This window comes from Cyprinus carpio, unplaced genomic scaffold, assembly GCF_018340385.1.
Source record: "Cyprinus carpio isolate SPL01 unplaced genomic scaffold, ASM1834038v1 S000006702, whole genome shotgun sequence".
Taxonomy (NCBI): domain Eukaryota; kingdom Metazoa; phylum Chordata; class Actinopteri; order Cypriniformes; family Cyprinidae; genus Cyprinus; species Cyprinus carpio.
In genome coordinates, this window is record NW_024879311.1 from 145764 (window position 1) to 151209 (window position 5446).

At 38.2% G+C, this 5446-nt stretch overlaps 1 long non-coding RNA gene across 1 annotated transcript in view; it reads left to right on the top strand.

The window, feature by feature from the left end:
* The first annotated feature begins 4565 nt into the window (after nt 1-4565).
* Nucleotides 4566-5446, top strand: part of LOC109083636 — a 2013-nt gene continuing 1132 nt past the window's right edge. Inside the window, exon 1 of the long non-coding RNA XR_006159741.1 lies at nt 4566-4934. This is a non-coding gene — a long non-coding RNA (uncharacterized LOC109083636). The remainder of the gene's footprint in view (nt 4935-5446) is intronic.

The window sequence follows — 5446 nt, forward strand, 5'->3', positions numbered from 1 at the left end:
ATTATGCAAAAGTTATTGTCCTGATATGTCACAAGAAACAAAACTTTTTACACTCACACACACACACACACACACACACACACACACACAGAGACACACACACACACACACACACACACACACACACACAAACTCCTGAAACTTCCAGAGATGAACTAAATGTGTTTAGTTCAGTGAAGAGAACTCAAAACTCAGAATAATGATTAATTCATAATTAGTGTCATAAGAAATACACATAGTGGTGTAATATTAGCAGAGCAAGTGTTTCTCAGGAGCTCATGGTTGCACAGTGTGTTCAGTCGGTACAGCTGCAGGAGCCACTGGTTTGTGTTTGCCGCTGTGCCAGGATGTGTTGCATCCAGACATTTAGTCAATATGACACTTTGCTGATATTATAGAAACCATTGGTGAGTGCACAGAGGGTTTTTTCTCAGTTTGTTGTATTATATTTGTAGTATCTTAATATTTTAGGGCTTCAAAGATAAATCCCTTTTTGGAACCTCTAAGTGTAGGAGCCCCAATAAGCTCAGGTCACTCCTTCCTGTGGAGTCCCAAAATCACCTCCACATTGGTTCTGGTTCGTCAGACAGCCAGCAGACAGTTTTCCAGCCATTCTTTTCTCATCAGGCAGCAGCCACAGCTGCTCAGAAGGTCTCTCAACAGCAGATCCAAGCCTCGCTTCGATGCTCTTATCAGGCGGCTTTCAAAAGCTGCAGAAGATCAATCGATTTCGATTAAAAAGCCCATCAAACCCTGATCAGCTCTAACTGTTCCTGTCGGCTTGTGACAGCTGAAGAGGATCTTGTGCGATCGCATCTCCGATTACTCTTGAGAAACTTAAAGATGAAGTATAGGCTACGGAAGGACAAATATCCAAACTTGAAAAAGAAAGACAGTGTTCATCTGTGTCTCCTGCAGGTGTACAGCTGTACTGTGTGCACCATGAGCGCTCGGACTGACCTGAGATTTGACCCGCACACATTTCAGCAGTTATTATAGACCTGTGTGTGTCCCGTGTTTCTGTCACTGAACCAGTCATGCCATTAATTATCAATTTATCACTCTTTTGCATGCCCAAGTCAATCTCTGCATATAAATATTAGACTAAATAGAAGCAGAAAATCGTGCTGTACACACTTTCATGAAATCGGGTTCGTCTACAACAATTAATTTATTTTACAAATGGGACTACAACAAATTCATGACAATGTTTTACATTCAAACTACCCATAAAATTTATAGTGAAAAGTACTTTAAAAGCATCTGGAATGCAATCAAGTAATTTTTTTTGCCTGTATATAATAATACTTTAACTGTCTGAGAACAAATTAAATAAATCAAAGTGACAGTAAAGACATTTATAATGTTACAAGAAGATTTATACTCAAATAAATGCTGTTCTTTTGAAGTTTCTGTTCAATGAAAAAGAATCCTGAAAATAAAATATATCATGATTTCCATGGAAATATGAACTTGAAAAAATTCAATAGCTGATAAGAACCAATATTAATGATTGAGCAGACTGATAATCATAATCAAGAGCAGAAAATGCAGCATTGTTCTGATGTTTCATGAAGATCATGTGACACTGATAGAGGTGGGTTTACCATGATGCTGAAAATACAGCTGTGCATCACGAAATAAATTACAGTTTAACCAGATATTCACACACAGAAAACTGTCAAATAAATCAGAATAATATTTCTCAATATTACTATTACTTGTTGAACACTCTGCAGACTTGTTTCAAATATTATAAATCTTTGAGAGCAGGGCCGTATTCTGGCTACATTTGATCTTAGCACTAAAGGTTCTCCTAAATAACGGTAAAGTTTTCTCCTTAAAAACTGTTCACAAAGCTGCTGAGACAAACTTACAATGAGGAACAGAGAAAGTCTTGAGCTCTCCAGGAAATGAGGGGCGGGGCTAGGTGATGGATTTGCTATGGATGATGTCAACATAAAACATTAACTATGCACACACAGTGATTTTGCTGATCAGTATTCAAATAATGGTTTATCAATAAATGTTAATTGGCACATTCACCATAAATATTTTAAAATGCTTACACATTTTCCCGCTGCTGCAGAAAGCCTGCTATCATTACACTTTAACACTGAAACAGGCTTTCACTATATTGAATAGAACATCTGTGAATAGTGAGGAGATTCTGGACTTTATGAAATATAAGCTGTGTCTGAAATCACTCAGATCGTTCAACAGCGTTCACTAATCCTATATAGTTTGTGACAGTTGAGTCCAGCTAGATCAGGAATTGAATTGTGGGAAATGGTGAAGCAATCAGAAGTTCAGAATTGTGGGTAAAGTAATTGTTAAGGACTCAATGTAGGGGAATGAAGTCGTTCACTCAGAATTTAGGCAGCATCACTACAGAATGGCTGACAGCAGCTGATATAATTGCACTATATAGTGTATAGGGAGCGTTTCAGACACAGCTCTAGTCAAAGCTGTAAACACACAGACATTCCTTCAGTACAGTTAAGTTCTTGATGTTTCTCTTCTGTTGTGTTCCGGGAGTACTCTGTGATCTCACACTGGATCCAAACACAGCACACACTGGAAGCTTCGTTTCTGTCTGATGAGAACAAAGAAGATTACATTGACGTGAAAGATCGGGCCAAATGCATCCTGACCATCCAGAGAGATCTTATTGATGTTCTTCAGGTTCTGAGTGTTGAGAGTCTACCTGGGCTTCTGTTACTGAGAGGCTGGAATGGGAAGCTGAAATAAAGCTGGTATATCAGTGGCGCCATAAAGGAATCAACAGGAAAGGAGTGGATTTTATGCCTGTGTGTTTGGATGAGCACCACAAACTCTGGTCTGTACTGCCTCTGATAACCATTTGTCTGGCACAATTATAGCAGCAGTAATATACCTGCTGTCCGTTCATCCTCTATGAGAGTAGAGTGTGTGGACGTCGGCCGCTCGCCCTCTACAGCCGCCTCTGACACACACACACTCACTACTACACTACACACATTCAACACCACATTCATTGAACCCCTGGTGCTGGTTTCTGGCTTCTTCTATGGATGATTCTCCAGTGTCTCTGTGTGATATTAAATGATAGAGAGAGATTCCCTTTCTTGATGTTCACACGAACACAAACCCCATCACAAATCTCACATCACTACATTTCTATTCATTTTAGTAATTTTTCCATTTGTCATATTGTGAAGTTATGAATCTAGATCAGACACTCTCATACTGGTGTTCTGGAATCTTTAATAAACAGAGTGATATGTGTGCTAATATTTCTATTGTAAACTGATCATCAAATGTAATAAAGTCCATTAGTGACTCATTTGATCTGGAACTGGTTTTCTGAATCCTGATGTGAACTGATGACAGTATGAATAATCATGAATGTGATTGAGATCAGCAGAATCAAACACAGAGGCTAATTCACTCAGATGAATGTCTCCTGATCGTCTGCTTTATTTTCTGTCATAAGCTGATTTAACACTGGATTCACTAAATGAATTCTGTACAAACACTCACAGTATCGCTACTTTGAACACAGTTGATCTTTCAGGAGCTTCAGAGCTTCAATCTGCTGCTTGATCATTAAGAACATCTTCATCAGCATCTCTTCTTCTGAAATGATGCTCTTTCTGCTATTATTTCTCCACCAACCTGTAACAGCACATATGACAGAACCACGCTGTCCTCAAATATCTAACAGTAATCAACAGGCCAAAGTCAAGCTGATATCTGCATGTATTTGTAATCAAAGACACACAGAAGCTGAAAATTTGGCTGACTCCAGTCGGAGCCGGAGTAGATGTTTTTAGTGTGTAGTTACATGTCTGGACTGGGGAACTGTAAGGAGTCTACACTAATGCTAAAAAGAGGCTTATTAAAAAACCTTAATGATAAACCACGATATTAAAGTATAGGTTTATTGAGATAGTGTCGAGGTTGTAGTAACTAATACAATAAATAGAAACATCAGAGATATGAGTGTTATTCCCGCAGTGGAATTTGGTGTCTTTATTTGTTGTTCGTCCTTATATGAACTTAAGTGTGTTTCTCAAAAAGCATCGCAAGCTAAGATGGATTACGTTAGAGGCGTATTTTTGTAGGTTAACAATGGATATGTGAAACCGTTTCTTAATGATCTTTCTTTAAATGTAAAATGGAGTCTTATTTTGTATTTATATTGTAGTAACACTGTGTCGTTAATCTGGTTAAGAAAACAATTCCATCTTTATGATTGTCCACACAAAAACAAATATCTAATCTCTTTATTATATATATATTACGCCTCAGGACCAAAGAGACCTGTCACTTCTCCAGGTAGACACTAGACAATTCATGTTGTTCTGTGTATATAAAGAGGCTAAATAAAAGGGGTTTGGTCACTTTTTAGGTGTTTTTAGCAGGTGATTTTAATAGATTTAAAATCTAATAAATTCAGCATGGAAGTATGTACTCCTGAGATGTACTAACTGTGCATTGCCCATTCCTGCAGGAACAAGTGTGAAGATATCTTGTAGGATGATCACTAAGTTTCACTCAGTTTATTGGGAATGAGCTATAGGTATGGATTCCTCCTGGATGTTGCTCAGCAAGAACTAACATTAGCTATTGCTGCATCTAATCATGTTGACGTCCCGGGGGAATTAATAAGGGGTCTGCAGGAGCTAATAAACCTTATTAATTTCTCTCAGCGTTCAGAAGAATCTTCAGTGAATTTATCTGAGATTGTAACTATCACCTCCAGTAACTTTTGGACGTCCACGTTTGGATATCCACAGGGATGAGCTTAAAGAACTTCTCTCTACTGCTCTTCCTGCAGAAACTCTTGCAGAGCTCTGTGGTGTTTCTAGACGAACACTTCACAGAAGACTGAAGGATATTTGGTGGGATTGATGGTTTCTCCAGGAGGGTAATGTCAAAGTCTGAATATGGTTTGTTTTAAACTTGAAAGGTTATAGGTCCAACCATTAAAAGCTGCATCTCAGGATCTTTATTTCTGGGGGGTCACAGTAACGTGTCTTACTCAACATGATGCCCCACACAAACATCTCTATTCTCAGCTGAAACACCTGAAATCTAATGTTGAAAGCTCACTGTCCATGAGCAGATTGTTTGCTCAATCTCAGCTTAAAGGAGTGGTTACACTACACTGTTTGTTCTGTTGAATACACATTTAGTTGTTGGAGACTGAAAATGTGAGCTCAAGCAAATAATTTTCTCATATTGCTGTTAGAAAGTGCAAAATGTGTGACCAACAGATCAACCATGTCATGCTGTGACCTCGAAACTGAATTAAAATAAAACTGCTGGTCTGCAGCATCACAGGAAAGTGGAGTATATTGTATGTTTTTACAATCTGAATTTCTACAGACACTGCAACAATTATTATGAAGTCACACTCCTTGTATAAGCCTTGTATAAGTGCATACATTCAACATAAACA